This window comes from Momordica charantia (genome assembly GCF_013281855.1).
Source record: "Momordica charantia cultivar OHB3-1 chromosome 10 unlocalized genomic scaffold, Mcharantia_2.0 BLBB01000010.1, whole genome shotgun sequence".
Classification (NCBI taxonomy): domain Eukaryota; kingdom Viridiplantae; phylum Streptophyta; class Magnoliopsida; order Cucurbitales; family Cucurbitaceae; genus Momordica; species Momordica charantia.
Window position 1 is genome coordinate 11,285,227 of NW_028275158.1, and position 19,648 is coordinate 11,304,874.

The window sequence follows — 19,648 nt, forward strand, 5'->3', positions numbered from 1 at the left end:
CTTTACAGAATTTTTATAAACTAACTTAACTAAATAGGGGGATGACTTTCAAACTCATGCCAGTATGTTAAACTTCACCTTCTACTAGAACGATCATTCAATCCTTCATCTGAAAAACATTTAGGAAAACAAAAATACTCAATAAGCAATTTCCATATCGAATTTCAAAATTCATTTTCCTTTCAAAACATTCGTAAACAAAAATACGAACAGATCAAAACTTTTAAAGTCCTTTAAAATATTTAATACAATTTTCAAAACTTTCAAAACAAACTAAATTTTCAGAAACATAGTCTTCAAATAAGGTGAAATTTTCAGTCAATCAAAACAAGCTTTCATTCTTTCAAAACAAACTTTCATTCATTCAAAATAAACTTTCATTTGATCAAACTCAAAATCCTTCAAAACAAACTTTCTTCCAATCAAAACTTTCAAAGTTCCTTTTAAAACATTTGGTACAACTTTCAAACTTTCGAATAACTAAATCATTCAAACATTCAAAACAATCTTACATTCATTCATACTTTCAAAATCAGAGTGGAAGGTTGCATTATTTGGGTAGCGTACAGAACATATGTGGGTACCCGTCAGTAACGCCAAATCAATCAGAAGCTTCTATCAGAGTTGTCGAATTAATATCGACCAGAATAGAGTTGTCGAAACAATATCGACCAGAACAGAGTTGTCGAAACAATATCGACCATAATAGAGTTGTCGATATAATATCGACCAGAACAGAGTTACTTAAGTGTGAGGCCATGTGAGTGAATAACACACACATGAATCTTCATTCTCAAGAAATGTCAAACCACAAAAGTGTCTTCCCACAAATAAGCCAGAACAGAAATCCATCAATTCCAAATTAGGCTACTACCCCAAATAAGCAAAACATTCCTCAAAACAAAAATCATGGCATATCCGGATAGCCCTATCAAATCAGTCAAAATATCTTTCAAATAAAATGCAAAACAAATACTCTTTCAAATAAAATGCAAAACAAATACTTACTTTCAATATTAAATTAATTCAAAACATTGAAATAATTTAAAACAAACTTTATCAATCCTCCAAAACGTGATTTCAAATATTTCACAAATAAACAAAATATCAATTTCAAACCTTTAAATAAATCTAAACAAAACTTTATCAAATCATTTAACAATACTTCAAATACTTTGCAAATAAACATAATTTCAATTGCTAAATTAGTTTTCAAATCCATAATAAAACTTCAATTTCATATGCAAGATATCAATTTCAAATCTTCCTATCAAATCCAAAATACATTTTAGTTTTTGAAATACGACAAATCACTTACAACACTTTTCGAAGGGATATGGTAAATTACTTACAATACTTTTTCGAAGGAATATGACAAATTACTTACAACACTTTTCGAAGGGATATGATAAATTACTTACCTCTTTCAGAAATCCTATGAATCTAATTTACTTCTTCTTTGGTAGTTGTCAACTTGGAGGCCTAGAAACAACCAATATCCAAAATCAATTCTTAAATCCTATCCAAGGATTTTAAATTCAACCAATTACTAACTCAAATCTTATCTACCCAATTTTCTCATTCAAAACACTTTTTTATGTAAAATAATTAGGAAAGTATGGATTTGGGGCCACAAAACCAGATCTGAAAACTAGGTTAAAAAGCCTCTAAAATCCACCATAACAATCTTTAAAAATTACAAGAATCAACATAAATCAATACGAACTAAATTTACAAAAAGTTTCTCAATAAAACCAGCTTAAAAACCTTCTAAACAATTGAAAATTTGGGGATTTTAAATCTGAAAAATTTTCTGTTTTATAAAATAAAACTTCCAAGAATTTTCCATAAATCAATTAACAATTTATTGATTTTTATAGAAAAATCAGATCTGAAAGCTTTATAGAAAACCTTTAAAATTTGGTCAAAACATATAATTTTTCATGTAAAAATCATAACAACAGACTATAATTTATAGGATACAAATAGGTAAACTTTTTTGTAAAAAGAGCCTCAAAATAGCCTAAAAACAGTCTTATAAACAAAAAGATTCAAACAAAAAACTCTGAAAAATTTTTAGGATAAAAAGTCCTTAAAATCTTTTATTCTAAAAAAACAAAGACCTCAAAACTTTTCCCAATAAACTGAATTAAAGAACTACAAATCAAGAAAAATAAAACTAAAACAATGAGAAGAAAATCTTACCGATCTTTGAGAGAAAATACCAAACTCTTCTTCTTTTCTTTTTTTTTTTCTCTTTGAGAGAAAACTAGGTCTAACAGTTTAAAAAAATAAAACTTAGGGTTTAATGGTTTTTATAACAAATCCTAATGAATCCTTATTTAAAAAGGATAATAAAAAGATAAAGATTTAATAAAACTCTTTCTTTTTATTTTTTTCAAACTCTAAGAACAAATTATCTTTCAAAAATAATTTCTAAACCAAAAAGGTTTATCTTTGAGAAAATAAAAGAAAACAACTAAAATATAATAATTTAAATATATATATATATATATATATATATTTATATATATTTTTTCGGTTGTTACACAGAATCTGAAAACAGTTTTCAAAAACTAATCTAAAAAATTCTACCAAACGCCTATTCGCTGAATCCATTTGATTCAGTGAATCTGAAAACAAAAAACAGAATCCGAGTTTCCAACCAAACGACTCCTTAGTTTTTCTAATCCTTGAAAAAAAGTTTTTTTTAACCCTTTTTCAATTTGTGCAGTTGAAAATGACTAGAATACCCTCTTGTTTAAAAAATTCACGAGTAAAAATCGACCGAATGACGATTTCTTTGTTTAACTCTGAATGAACCACGAATCAAAATTCGAATCTCACTCCAAATCACACTCGAGGACAAAAAAAAGTGTGCAGAATTTTGAACAGGTGCCTTTGCAGATTGCACATCTCAAGAGTTTATGAAGTCAAAGCTTGTCAAAGCTCATCCAAACGTGAAGCGCCTTCTACATTAGATTTCCAAGACAATTTAAAGTCATTCTACGTTTTTTGTTCTGTATTTAAGTGTCTAGATTGATGTGCAATCAAGTTTTAAATTGCATGACTTATTTTCTTCAATTTACATTAAATAGCATTTTGAAAGGCTTTTGGTATTTCTTTCTTGAACGATCCTTTGGCCTATTTAAAGGCTTGTAATGTTTGAGATTATTCAGATTTAACATATTAAAATCAAGAACTTTTGTTCCTTAACACATTTTGACACAACTCGTCCCAAAATATTTACTAGTTCTAGAACAAACCGCGCCGACCATAGACTCTAGCCAGCTATAGAGTCTATAATTAAACTTCTTTCTAAACCTTTCAACCTAACTGATATTATTCCCTATTATACACAACCCATAATATAAACATAACCTAATACAAAAGAAACTATTCTCCCACAACTTCTAAACATGCATAATAATTACAAAAAGGTAAAACTAATCTATTACAAGTCGTTCTAAATGAACATACAAAATGATATGCAAGTTCTGAGAGACGTTGAGTGACAGAAACTGGTCGACTATCTCTTTGAAACTCAGGTGCAGCCTGGTGGAGAAAACAATGATAAACAGTGAGCTGGGAAGCTCAGTGAGTGGCAATTTAATAAGAAAATAGTTTTGTAAAACTTCTTTCATAAATAACTGAAATTCTCAAAATTTTCGAACATTATAAAACTGAAGTAATAAACTTTCTCATAAAAATTTCATAAAATTTGAGCAACTAAAACTCAGAAAGGTTTCTAATAATAACGAGTAAGAACACACAATTTCTAAAAATCACTTTCTAAAACACATTTCTTAAAATCTTTCTTTCTTAAAACATTTCTTAAAATTCTAAAATCAATTTATGAAAGGTCTTTCTAAAATATTTCATAATTTTCTCAAACATTTTTCTAAATCATAAAGTATTTCTAAATTCTCATAAACATTCATAAATTCTCAAAACATTTTTAAATTCTCAGCAAACACAATTTCTCAACGGGAATGATAAATCATACGTAATATATATTTTCTTGAAATTCTATAATAATAGATATTTAAAACATTTGTAAAATAACCACTCACAAATCAATAATAATATCCAAAACGTTTAATAAAACAATCACTAACACATTTCAATAATAAATATCCAAAACGTTTAATAAAGTAACGACTCACAAATTCCAATAATAAATATCCAAAACGTTTAATAAAGTAACAACTCACAAATTCCAATAATGAATATCCAAAACATTTAATAAAGTAACCACTCACAAATCCTACGAACGAGGTGAATTTGGATTGTATGCTCCAATTTCTGTTCGTCCTGAAATAATAACCAACCGAGTTTCAATACACACTTAATTCCAATTTAAAACTACAATACTTAAAATTAAACCACAATATCCCATCACAACGTCATTCTCTCTCTACAATCTAACTATATTTCTTTCTCTCTCATCTTCCTTACAAGTGGGACCCACAATCCTTTTTTTTTTTCTTTTCAAATCTCAAACTCACGTGATTGACTTCCATATTCCAACTATTCTTTTTTTTTTAATTTCGGCACATAAATCTCTCTCTCGTCTAACAATTACTATTCACCTTCTTCTTCCTTGAACCTCAATAGACCAAGACCCTCTTTCAACCTCTCCATTTCTTCTTCTTTTTCTTTTCTACAAATTCTACCAACCCACAAAACTCTATGATCTATAACCAAAAACACATAAGTATAAGCTAAACTCATCAATACATATATTCATAGAAACTAGGGGTGAAAGGACCCGAACTGAACCGATTGGATTCGGTTCGGTTCGGGTCCAACCAACCGAGTGTTTAAACACTTACCCTATTTCTTCGTCCCCTTTTTCTTTATTCAATCAGCCGCCTCCCACTTCTCCCTCGAAGCCTCTCCCTTCCCCATTCCCTCTCTCCCTTGAATCCTCTTCCTCCCCCCTCTTTGAAGCTCCTCCGTGCCTCACTCCCTCCCCCTTCCACAATCCCTCTCTCCCTTGAATCCTCTTCCTCCCCCTCTCTGAAGCTCCTCCATGCCCCACTCCCTCCTCCTTCCCCCCTCCCCAAGACGGCGGCGACAAAAATCAGAGGCGGCAGCGACAAAGAGTCACGACGGCGGCAAAAGAGAACTAGCGATTGGGAGAAACACCACCTCCCTTTTCTTTCTTCTCTTGCTTTGATGTTTTTTATATCTTCTTTTTGATTTTGAAGGTGAGTTTTGATGGAGGTCTTTATTTATTTATTTTGAAGGTGGGTTTTTGTATATTTTTGTTATATTTTGAAGGTGGGTTTGATTTTGAAGTTGGGTTTTTGTTGTATTTTGAAGGTGAGTTTGACTTTGAAGTTAGGTTTGATTTTGAAGATGAGTTTTGATGTATTTTGTAGAATATGGGTTTTGAAGCTAGGTTTTGGTTAGGTTGGAAGGTGGATTTTGATTTTCAAGGTTTGAAGATGGAAGGTTTTATCTGAAAGGTTTTTGTTTTTGTTTTTGTTTTTTTTTTTGTCATTCTATCGCTCATGAGGAGAAACCCAGAGTGTGAAGAAGAAGAAGAACTAAGAAGAACAAAAAAACAAAAAAACCAAATCGGACCGACTCGATTCGACCCGAACCAACTAAAAATCGAACATTTTCGGGTCGGGTCGGTTTTGTACGGAAACCAACCCAAACCGACCAACTTATACCCCTAATAGAAACCAAAAATCCAAGTTCTCCATCTGTTTCAAGAGATTTCTTAAGCATAACAAAGAACCCATAAACTATTTCTTGAACTTCTATTTCTTCCCAAATCTTCAAATGAAACAACTTTAATTACCACTTTTCATTAACTGATACTGTTGGTTCTTCAATCCGGACTTCAAATTCACCTTTCAACTTCCCCTTCTTCAGCAATGAAAACCCTCATTTTCCAAAACTTTCTGATCGATTTCCCCCAAAAATTTTCCCCTTTTTTTCCTTTCATATTATTTCTTTTCCTTTCATATTTTTTTTCTTCCTTACCACGTGTCCCATCTACACCTCACACACCTACACACATTTTCACTTTCCCAACTTGTTTTTTAAAATACAAAAACTGAAATTTCTTTTCTTTACCTGTTTTTAGCTCAAAATTACAGAAATGCCCTTATACATATGGTGTTGTCTCTTTCAAATATTGCTTTAGGTTTGATGTTAAACTTGTTGGGTTATTCCAACTTACAATAACAACACAAACACATCCAGAAAATATATAATACCAACAAGCTAAGTTTCAACAATAAATTCAACAAATTAAATGAGTAAGAGAGAAGAAATGACACACTGATTTATAGTAGTTCGATCAACGTGATCTACATCCATTGTGACGATCCATCTATTCCATTCATATCAACCAAGCAACAGCAAAATACATGGAGTCTTCAAGGAACAAAGAGCAGAAATTTCAACACCAAAATCTCCTAAAACAACACACCACTCTCACTCACCATCAATGGAGTTGATACAAAGGAGGGAAGAAGTACCCAAGGGAATCTTGAAGAAAAAATGAGTAAGAGAGAAGAAATGACACACTGATTTATAATGGTTCGATCAATGTGATCTACATCCACTGTGACGATCCATCCATTCCATTCATATCAACCAAGCAACAACAAAATACATGGAGTCTTCAAGGAACAAAGAGCAGAAATTTCAGCACCAAAATCCCCTAAAACAACACACCACTCTCACTCACCATCAATGGAGTTGATACAAAGGAGAGAAGAAGTACCTAAGGGAATCTTGCAAGAGAAAACCCACTCAAATCTCTATAGTTTGGCTCACACACTCAAAGGAAGAATAAGGAGAAGCTCCCTTTCTTTTTCTTTTTGCTTTCTGTACAGCAGTAAACCACACAACAAAAGAGCAAAAAATGGTTTTCAATTTTTCACCAATGAGTGAGGTGCCTTAGGCACGTGTCTTCTTCAAGATCCCACATGTTTGTATTTATTCCCAGCCCATGAAGATACATTTTCAACACAGTTTAATTTTGGGCCCAAAGCTAATACATGGCCCAACAAAACTGATTCATTGGATTAGTCTCGATCAAGCTAATTCTAAAGTGAGTCGTCTTAGAATATACGAAGTGACCATTATAGATTCTACGTTTGACCTTAGAGTGATTCATCTTCTAACCTTACTCTTTGTTGGAATCATTAAGTAAATTAGCTACTTTTGTGAAACACAAGGATCCTAGAAGGACCTTTAGTTTTGTAAACCCCAACAACCTTGGCGCTTATCATTTGGTACCAATGAAGGGATGTGAATCTTGGAGTAGAAGCAGTAGAATGCGTTCTTAAATTTCTTTTAAAATTTAAAACACAGAAAAATATAAAACAAGGAAGAATGTTGGATTTTACCTTTGAAGACTCTTCATCGTGTAAACTCAATGAGATAACACCACTTGATCTTCCTCACTAAGTCCCTCGGTCGAGAATCTAGATTGTGGGATAAAATTGCAAGCGATTTAGAGAGTAAGAGAGTTGAAAGATTTGAGTGAATAGAGTCTAATGAAACTTTATAAATTTTTTACTACGTTGGGTCCAAATTAAACAAATAAGCAAACTTTTTAGAAACAATTAATTTTATCACAAATTATTCAATAAATTAAAAATAACATTTGAAGCACCCTAATTAATTTCATAAAACTTGAATAACAAATTCTAGCAATTAATTTCATGTAATTTATGATAAAAAAATTAATTGCAAAAATTAAATAGAGGATGGTAAGAGAAAATGATACCGGAAATTTTATAGTGGTTCGGCAACACCGGTCTACTCCACTTCCCAAGCTCCTCTGGGGTGTTCAACTAAGAAACTTACTCTTTCCACGGTAGGAGTCAAATCGGTACAAAACCTTCTTTTTCTAGGAGTAAGAAGAAACTCAATCCTTTCCATGGTTAAGGATTAAACCGTTACAATGCTCATTTTTGAGCTCAAGAACAACCCTTACAATAAATTTGAAATTTGTAGAACAAACTTACAAACTCCCTCAAAGAGTGGAGGTACAAAATTTCTTTCACAATTTTGTAAGAAAAAATCTTACAAAATAAATCCTGGTTAGGAGAAATAAAATTGAATAGCTCAAAGATATTTCAAAATAAAATTTCTCTCACAAGAAATTAGAACAACATTGAAGTTTAAGAGGATAAAAAAAACATTGAGGGATTTGGGAGAAAATTGGGGAGGAAATTATTGTAAAATTTTGAGAGAATGAGGGGTTTAAATAGAAGGAAAAGAGTTGGAGAGAAATTTGAAATCAGATTTAAATTTGGGTCATTGGATCTGAAATGATTAAAAATTAAGATTAATTTGAAAAAAAATTGAATTTGAAAATATAATATAATATAATTACATATTATCTATATATATATTTCTCTTATTACTTTGTTTTTTTTCCTTCTTTATTTCTTTTTTTTTTAACCAACGACTCCTTTCTCCCTCTCTCTTTTTTCTATCTTTAAGTTACCTTCAACGGCAACTTTTCTTTTTAATTTATTTTTTTTTCTCTTTTCTTTCTCTATTTATTTTTCCTCTTTTTTATTTTATCTTTCTTTTTTTTAATAACACAAACGCCACGTGTCAACTTCTTGTTGGTTCATTGAGATGACTCAGCCGCCACATCATCCTCTCGGGTATATTTGCTTTTAATTTCATTTGACTGTAACTTTTCCATTTGAGCTCTAAATTGGGTGATTCAAAAAGCGTTGGAATCGTTGTATCGAGCTCTATGCTATGGACACTTCAAAATATCAAAATTGTCAATAAACAAAATTAGGTTTGTTATCATCAAAACATTAATTAATTAATTAATTAATTTGAGATTATGGGCCAAAAAACCAACAAACAATAGCCCCATTCTCAAAATACGTACCATTAATTTTGAATCTTTATCCAAATTTAACATATATTTATATAATGTATCAATACATTATATACTTTCCCTTATATAATTTGAACATTTCAAATTATTTCATAATTCTTGATCATTGTTTTACCCGTTGTGAGCTAACAAGGGGACCTAATGGACCTATAAATCATGAGCTCTAACGATGCGAGATTAATCAGTCAAACTCATTAACCGAGTTAATCAACGTTTGTTAACTGCAGGTCACTCCACTAAAGACCTGCAATTGCACTCTTATCACTGCAGAATATTTTCGTATCCACGGATGTAAGACCATTAACGGCAAGTCAATCATTCACGAATATTTGCAACTCTACCTAGGTCAAATTACCATTTTACTTTTGAGTTACATCTTGCTCCTTAAATACCATTGATCCTTTAATGAACAACTCGGTTATTGTCCAACCAATAACCGAAAGTCCCTCTCGGGTGAAGAGATGTGAATCTCGGAGCGGAAGTGGATTTTCGTTGCTGATTTTCGGGATACAAAATCGAATTTTACAGAAGAAAAATACAGGGGAAATTCGAACTTTTGAAGAACGTTTCTTCAACGAGTTTCCCTCGAACACCACCACTGTGTCTTCCTCGCTATCCTCTTGGGTCTTGAGATCGTGCTGGTGGGAGCAATCAATTGGAACGAGAGGGAGAGCTTGAGAGAGTTCTTCTTATAGAGAGAAAACGGGTTGGACGTTCTTCTTCTGTGTTCTGTGTTTTTGTAGAACTGCAAAAACAAAACAGAAGTGGTGACATGGGGCAACTCCCCACGTCACACTAACCTCCCACTCCCCTGCAATTTTGCAGGGGAGTTTAATATTATTAATATTAATAATATATATATATATATAAATAATTAATATATATATAACATATATATATAATAATTAAAATATAAAAATTAATTTATTAATTAATCATATTAATTAATAAATAATTATTAATTATTAATCCAATTAATAATTAATATATATATATATATAAATCAAATAAATAATTAACACTTAATTATTTATCACAAAAATAGAATCATATTCTATAACATTTCTCTCGTATAACCTATAGTTCTAATGTACATCTTATGCACATTATTTTTAACCTATAGTTTTAATATGAATCTTATTCATATTAATTTTATTTGAATCTCATTCAAATAGTTTCTCTCATAATATATAGTTTTAATTTATAATTAACTATATATTATAATGTATCAATATACATATAATCCCTTAAGTAATTTGAACAATTCAAATTCTTCCAAAAACTTGATCCTCGTATTACCCGTTATGAGCTAGCAAGGGGACCTAATGGACCTATAGATCCGAAGCTCCAACGATGCAAGATTAATCGGTCGAACTCATTGACCGAGTTAATCAAGATTCGTTAATTACGGGTCATTCCACTAAAGACCTGCAGTTGCACTCTTCTCACTGCGGAATGTTTTCGTGTCCATGGATATAGGACCATTAATGATGAGTCAATTATTCACGAGTGTTCGTAACTCAAGTTGGGTCAAATTACCGTTTTACCCCTGAGTTACATCTTACTCCTTAAACACCACTGCTCCTCTAATGAACAACCCGGTTATGGTTCAACCAATAACCGGAAGTCCCTCTCGGCCAATGAGAGGGTGGGGCCTCTTGTTCAAGTCCCGGAGTCAGCATTTAAGGGAACACTCACCTACTCCCCTAGAGTCGGGGAGGAGTGAATTCCATCTTGTGAAGTTATGTTCCCTGCTCCCCACTCGGTCTCGTCCCCAAAATGGTAGGAATGTTGAGTCGGCGACTCGGGCCACTCTCACCCATACAGATCAAAGAACGAGCCCTCACGGGCAGGAGTCCATAACTCACTCAGGATTGAGAATGAGTTGCCTGGTCATCCTAAAAAATAGCAACCTATTAGTTAACGGTGTTACATCTAAAGATTGCCTATTTCGTGATCCGGTCTTATACAAACTCATTGTATAGGATACCCCCACTCGCATATCTCCACACGAACGACCTGGATCAAGTCGTTTGTAACCTTTACAGAGTGGGTCGTATCCATAATGTTGCCAGGATAAGGTACCCAGCCTTATCCATATACTATAGACCCTTTAGGTTATTCACGGGACATTATCGATTCATATATCAGGGGTATATCAAATATATACCCCGTATATCAACTATATACCCAGTATATATACTGTCCTGATTACATCATAAATAACCTTGGATGTTTAGTTTATTGGATTTTGGACAATGCAAGGCTATGATTCAACAACAAATTTATTGAATAAAACTTTATTAAATAGACGTTTGTTTTTACAAAATACAAACTACGAGTTTAGGGCAACACACCCAACATCGGGCCAGTGAGAGGACGGGGCAACTTGTTCAAGTCCCGGAGTTAGCATGTAAGGGAACTCTGATCTACTTCCCTAAAGTCGGGAAGGAGTAAATTTCATCTTGCGTAGTTATGTACCCAGCTCCTCACTCGATTTCATCCCAAAAATGGTAGGATTATTGAGTCGGCAATCCGGATCACTCTCACCCATAAAAATCAAAGGACAATCTCTTATAGGCAGGAGTCCATAACTCGCTCAATTAGGATTAAGATTGAGTTACCTGGTCATCCTATAAATAACAATCTATTGACTAACGGTGTTTAGAGCCAATGATTAATTATTTTGGGGTCCGGTCTTATACAAACTCATTGTATAAGATATCCCCACTTCCATGTCTCTACATGAACGACATGAATAAAGTCGTTTGTAACTATTACAAAGCGAGTCGTATCCATAGTGTTACCAAAATAAGGTATCAAACTTTATCCACGTACAATTGACCATTTAGCTTATTACTGAAACATTATCAACTTGTATATCGAATATATACTGTATATATTATATATAAAATATATACAATGTAAATAAATATATACTGTATATCAAATATATACACTATATATTAAATATACAATGTATATAAAATATATACAATGTATATTAAATATATAATGTATATAAAATATATATACAGTGTATATTAAATATATACTGTATATCAAATATATATTATATATCAAATATATATTGTTCCAGTTACATTAAATAACATTGGATCTTGGTTTATTAGAATACGAGTAATGCAAAGAAATAATAAAATAACTTTTATTAATAATAATAAAATGTTTACAAATTACAAACTCACGAGCTCAGGGTACTAAACCCAACAATCGGAGCACTAGTCGACATCCTTTGGCCGGTTCTAGAGGTGAAATATTTTTACTTTGTGTAATTTTATTTTCTGTCATTTTCTTTCCGAAAGTAGTTTCTTACAAAGTGTAACAAGACATAATATAACTTGTCTTGAATTTCTTTAATCTTTGCTCTCGTATCATCATAAAAAAAAGTTAGAAGCAAAAAAAAAAAAAACAGAATCAAAAGAAACAGAATTCAATAGCAAAAGAAAGAAAACATTAGCAAAAAAAAAAAAAAACATTCGAAGATTTGAGGCACAAGATAAATTTTCATCACTGTATTGACTTTGGTTCAAATTGTCAAGTTGTTGATTCTAAGATTGAGTCACTATAAGTCTTAGTTTGTGAGATTTAATCCTTTTATTGGTTATATTAAGCATTAAGCAAGATTACACCAAAATTTAAGTCAACCCTTACATCTTTGATCTAGTACCAAAAGCTTACTCTTGAGTGATAAACACAAGTGTCCTTGAGTGAAATCTTGGTGAGAAGAGTGGAAAGGTTCTTATTATTATTATTATTATTATTTTATAACAAAATGTCACAGGAAGGAGTACCACAATTACCACAAGATACTAAGGCTATTCTTCAAGCAATCCAAGTATGGTGGGAATGATGAAGGAGGATAGGCAAGAAAGAATGTCGCGTCAACATAGAGAAGAACGAGCCTTACAAGAAGATGATGTCATGTATGACTTACATGAGCAAGAAAGACAATTTGGAGGAAGAGGAAATGTTAGAGGAAGTGGAAGAAATAACTTTATCAATGTTATGCAACCTAGAAGAGTGGAAAGAGTAAATGAAAATAGAAATGGTGGAGTTAAACCCAAAATTCCACCTTTTACTGGAACGACAGATCCCGAGGCTTACTTGCAATGGGAAAAGAAGATAGAGAATATGTTTGATTGCTATACATATAGTGAGAATAAGAAGATGAGACTTGTCATTACTGAATTCACCAATCATGCAGGTCAATGGTATCAACATCTCAAGTTCAAAAATAGATGGAAGGAGGAGGATCCAATAAAACCTTGGAAGAACTCAAAGAAGCCATGAGAAAGAGATATGCTCCAAAACATTAAAAAAATATTTGCAAACTAAATTGCAAGCTTTAAGGTAGGAAACAAAAAGTGTTGCTGAGTTTATCAAGAGACGGATATTTTAATGGAAAAAGCACAAATCCGAGAAGAAGAGGAAAACATCATGTCTAGATTTCTTGGAGGTCTAAATTTGGAAATTGCTCATCTGGTTGATATAAATCCACCACCTTACTTGGAAGATATGTATCACCATGCTATCAAAATTGAAGATCAATTGAGGGAATAAAATGAGCATTCCAAAAGGAATGAATCCCTGCAACCAAAAAGGAAGTTTGGTGCTGCCAAACGAGTGGAGATCGAGAGCTCCAATACTAAAAAGAATGAAGCTCCAAAAGAGGTAAGGGAGAAGACTAATTCTGTTAAATTTTGGAAGTGCAGAGGGTTTGGACACACGAGCAAAGAATGTGTTAGTAAAAGAATCATGGAGAAAAGAAATGACATTCTTGAGTTGAATAATGTTTGTGAGAAACATGATACACAATTTGAGGAAGAATCTAAAGCACGTGATGATGAATTTATTGAATAAGATAACAACAATTTTGATGTTGATGAAAGTGAGTTGAAAGAAAAGATAGAAGGAGAAAAGTTAAGAAAAAGGAATTCAGAGGAGAAAGAAGAGGCAAATAGCAAGGTCCAATCCATTTGTGATTTGTCCATACAGTCCAAAATTAATGAATGTATTGAATAAAGAACCTTACTATCAAGCTCATATATTTTATCCTAGTTCTTATACTTTTCAAAGTTTTTTTTTTGTAGGAAATTCCAACTTTTCAAATCAAGCATGGTCGAATACAAGTAACTCAGCCTCATCATTGTGCCCGAGGCTTAAAAGTCAGCCTAGGCCCAACCCAAGCCCGATCCAAGCTCTATCCAAGGTCAACGTTTGACCAGCTCGGCCTAATCCACCCTTCCATTAATTGGATTGGATATGGATATTCATTTTTTAACTTGGGTTGGCCCGTGGGCCAACCTGTTTGAGCCGTATTTGGATTGACTCGCAAGGACGACCCAAAAGCCTAATCCAATACTTATTAATATTATATTATATAATATTATTTCATTATTTAATTATTATAAAAAAAATAATAAATAACACATAGGCAATTTATTAGGCTGACATGCAAGAACCTTCGTCTACAGCCCAATTAAATAGAGAACATCTTCCAAAGAAAACTCTCTACCTTCTCATTATCTCTTTTAAATCTATTTTTGTTTTGAGAAGTACAAAAGATTTAAAATGTTCCGACTCCCTTTATGATATTTAAAAATTTTAAATTTAAAATTATTTTAAACATACCTAATATTTAGGTTGTAGTTTTTTTTTAATTAAAAAATTTTCTTATAAATATCAACCTTGTTTTCTTTTTCTCCACTCAAATTTTATTTCTCAATCTCGTTTTCTCTCTAATTCTCAATCTCAATTTCTCTCAAGTTTTAATTCAAATGGTTTAAGTTTTCAACTTTTCTCGTATTTAACCTCTGTTCATCTAAAATTTTTTCAAATCTTCGAGTATTCTATTTCAAGTTAAAAAAAAAATTCATATCTTCCAAACTTGTTTGTTTCAACTATTTCCTAAATCTTCTCTCATTTTATAGTATTTTTTTTTAAATGGCTCACAGTCATAGTCACAAAAATAATCTTCCTCTCACCATTGCCAGTGATGATGAAGCTGAATTTATTGAAGGTGTTGGTTCACAATCTTGAAGTACGCAACTGCTGCAAGTGTAAGTACGTCTATTGTCGAAGTTCTTCAACGAAATACAGGTAAGAGAGCAGCATCTTCTGTTTGAGAATATTTTGAAAAGGTAGAAAAAAGTTAGATAATGGAAAAATAGAATTGAGATCAAAGTGTAAAACTTAGTGGTAATATTTTTTCAAAAGATGGTACTAGTCATCTTATTAAGCACATGAGATCTTGTAGTCACAAACTCAATGTAGATATTGGAAAATATATGCAATTAGGTAAAGATCAATTAGGTAATTTAGGTAATTTATCTTATAATAAGGAACATGGTAGATCTGAATTGGTAGATTACATGATTAGCGCAGAACTTCCTTTTACTTTCATAGATAATCATGATTTTACTAGTACTATTAAGAGATCATTTAACCCAAAATATGAAGGCTTTTTGATAAAGTGTTTTAAAAACTTATTTTTCTAATTTTAATGGAAGAATTTGTTTGACGTCTAATATGTGAACTTCTTGTCATCAACAGGGCTATCTTTGTTTAACTGCACATTATATTGATGCTGATTGGAAATTATGCAAACAAATTATTTCATTCAAAATGGTTGAGTCTCCCCATACTGGTTATATAATGGAAATGTCATATTAGAATCCCTCAAAGAATGAAATATTATTGTAAAGTTTTATCTATAACTCTAGATAATTCTAGCTAGTAATAATGATATAACTACTTTATTTTTAAGTCATTATTTGAAATCACAATTAGGCATTAGTTTTCGTATTCATTGTTGTGTCCATGTTTTAAATTTAATTGAACAAGATGGTTTGTCGATTCTTTTTTATTCTATTTCAAAGTTAAAGGCAAGACCTGTAGTTCGTAATAGTAATAGTTCTCAATTTAGACATGAATTATATTTCAATTGTTGTAAACAATTAATAAAAAAAAAAGAAATATTATAATTGATTTACCTCATAGATGGAATAAACATTTGAAATGTTGAAAGTGGAAGTAACATATAAAGAGATTTTAGATTTGTATTGTATTGAATTGCATAATAGTTCTCGTCATGTTAATATTGTACAACTTATTGAGCTTCATTGGAGATATGCATCAGTTGTTCGAGATTTTTTAAATGTTTTTATACTTCAATAAAATATTTTTGTTCGGTATATTCTTCTAGTATTTGTCAAGTAATACCAAATTTACTTAAAATTTTCTTTATGTTTAAGAATTGTTCTAATGTTGAATTATTTAAATCAGTAATTAAAAAAATGAAAGAAAAGTTCAATAAATATTTTGATGATTTACATATTACGTTTTTGCTTAGAATGTTTTTTTATCCTAGATATAAAAATCATTTTTTATACTTATTTAGATTTATTGTTCATAGTAATACTAATAAAATTAATGAGATTACATATTCATTTAATTCTAAATATGATTTTTATAAGAAAACGGTAAATAATACTACTGCTACTGTTGGTGCATCTTTTTCTTCATTTACATATTCAATAAATCTTGATAATTTCTCAACATCACATTTAATGTTGCCATGTTACTTTCTAAAAAGAAGAAAATTGATTCTTCAAAAAATTTTGAAGCTCTTTATTTAAAACAATTATATAGATTTACCCACAATATCTATGGATACTCTTGAACCTTTTAATATTTTGGATTGATGAAAATTATATGAAAATACTTATCTTGTGCTCTATCTTATGGCACAAGATATACTAACAATTCATGCTTCGGCTGTAACATAATAATAAGCTTTTAGTGCAGGTGGTCGAGTTATATCAGACACTAGAAGCAACTTATCACCTTGAACTGTTGAAGCACTAATATGTCTAAAAGATAGGGGTCTAGCGGAGAAGAGAATGCACGGAGAAGAAAACATTAAAAAAATGGCTGTAGAAATGGAAAAGCTAAAATCGTCAGTGTTGGAATTTAAGGACAATAGTTCTTCCGAAGAATGATTTTTTTTTTTAATATTCATTTCCATTGTGTTGGTATTATTGTATTTATTTATTTTTGTTGACGACAAATTTTGGCAGAGAGCCACGTGGTGCTCGGACGAGCAGTCCGACCTTCATCCACTAGACCTGAAACCAAAAAAACTCGATGCCGGTGCGGTGTCCCACCTAATCCACTCCGAGGCTCAAGTTAGTAATCGGAATAGAAATAGGAATAAAACACCAGAGATATTAGTGACAGGTTTTTCACTTACTTGGTGAGGATGATGGTCCTTCCTTTTATAGCCTCAACGGGCCGACCAGGAAGAACGACATGTAACGCCCCGCGTTACTCAGGTTAGTTAACCCTCGAGTCTCCGGGCCTCTTTTCTTAGAAATTTCTTTCTATTTAATTTCATTGTTCATTTCATTTTATTTCGAGCTGCTGTGGTAATTGTTATGAGTGTTGAAGTGTACTTATGTATCTAAGTATTGTGTAACGAGGAAATTGTTTTTCTTTATAATGGTTCTGGTCCGTTGGGCCCAAATTAAGTATCTAAGTAAGTGGGCCTTCCTTGTTTTAAAACAAGAGGGAAAAAGAAAAGAACCAAGCCCAAGTGGGTCCCTTCTAGTAAAAACAAAAGAAAGGTAAGGAGAAAACCCTAGCCCCCAAAAACCCCTCCCATTCGTGAACCTCTTCTTTTCCCCCGTTGGAGTTTTCGTCTTCCTTCTTCTACCGGCGCCTCAACCCTCCCCGAAACACTCGACGGACGGCGACCACCGGCGGTTTTGACAGCAGCAGCAGCAGGCGACGGCGCGGCAGGCAACCGCGGCGGGCTACTCCGGGCAGCGGCGGTGTGCGGCGTCGGGCAGCCGCAGTTCGCGGACGTCGGGTGTCGGGCAGCAGCAGTTTGCGGATGTCGGGCATCAGCGATGCGCGGGCGTTGGCAGCAGCGGTGCGCGGGTGTCGGCAGCGACAGTGGTGCGCGGGCGTCGGACAGCAGCGGTGGTGCGCGGATTCCGGTAGCAGCGGGTCGTGGCGCGGGTCCTTGCTACACACAGCGTCGTGGGCATCGTTTTGGGGAATTTTTACTGCTAAAATAGTCCAGACAGCAGCAGTTTCCGATCCCGGCACCTACCCATAACCATTAGAGGCTCGATTTATGCAACCCACCTTTATTCGAGTTAGGCCTGAGTTACCCGCACCTAGCCGAAGTCGATTTTTGCGGTAATGGATATTGCAAGATCTCTTAGAATGAATTTAGACGGCTGGAAATTTTGTATTAATTATTTCGTTGTCTATTGTTGTTTAGGTGGTGAGTTGACTCAAGATATAGGAGCATAGCAGTGTGTAAGTAGCACCAGGGGGCGAGTGCGTGCGTTATTTAGTGTTAACGGAATGGTTTTGGTGTTGATTTTTAATTAGAATAATTCACTTCGTGCATTAGAAAATTGTTAGTCTTGGTTTGTGAACTCTTAGTGATTATCGTTGTGTTACGTGTTACTGTTTTCATTGCTAGACATTTTGAAAATGCATGATTCTTGTGGTTGGTTGTGATTGGTCAGTTCTGATTATTGTAGTTGGAAGTAATTAGCCCATGACGTTTGTAAACATGTCGGAGACGAAATGCATGTGTTGATAGCCTGTTATATAGTTTTATATTGTTTTGTTGGAAGCTGCTAAGTTAGTGTATTGTTTGGTACAAAGAAAAGCATGCTGATAAATTGTGTTGTGAATTGAAATGTGGAAGACTTACTTATAGGTTGTCTTTGGAGGATTAGTGGTAATTGCAAGAGTGATGGGTCGGTTTAGTGGTTCGTTAACCTGTGGGTTGTCTGAATTGAAAATGCATACTAGTCGCATGGTTATTCAAAGCTTTGAGTGGATGCCTTGGGAATAAATGGCAAGGCCGAACATCAAGTTTCTATGGAAGAGTATTGGGGTCTTGGGGATAAATGTCAAAGACCAATACGCCGGGTAGTCATCGGTACCTTGGGGATAAATGTCAAGGACGGTGCACAGTTCAAGACCTTGGGGATAAATGGCAAGGTCGAACACCAAACGTTGTAGAGGGAGGTCGGTATCTTGGGAATAAATGTCAAGAGCCGTTAAGCCTCGAAAAGTTAAACTTGGAGTACTAACATAGGGTGGGAGTTAGTGTTAGTTCAAGTAAGGACAAACGCTAGTGGGTCGTGTGGTTGGAGTCCCGGAAGTTTAGGCGTTGGGTTGCTTGTATGGAAATGTTAATCTATTATTATTAGCCCGTCCTGCCTATCTGTTTGTTCTGCTATTGTTTTCATTTGATGTGGTTGTGATTACGAGCGTGTTGTGGTGTTTAGTTAGGGTGGGCTACTTACGGAGTATTTTATGTACTCATCCTCCCTCTACCTTATTTGTTTCAGGTGTGAACCGGGCCGACCGTGGTGATGACGTAGAGGAGGTCTGATCGAGGAGGGATCACTAGCTGTGTTGGTTAGGCTAGGAAATAATGTTGTGCATTGCAGACATCGTTAAAATCTTATTGCTATGAAATAAAAGGGGAATTAGACATTAGGTTAACTCAAAGGGCACTCTCTCTTATTGCTTTATGGGCATTTTTACTATTCGAATTACTGATGTATTTGGGATTACGAGACAAAACGATTATTTTCTTTTGATTGAATTCCTGACCACTGAGGCGGGTATTATCTCCTGGATATTCCATTATTGTGTACCTTTATTTTGTATGTTGCATTAAGAGACGCATTA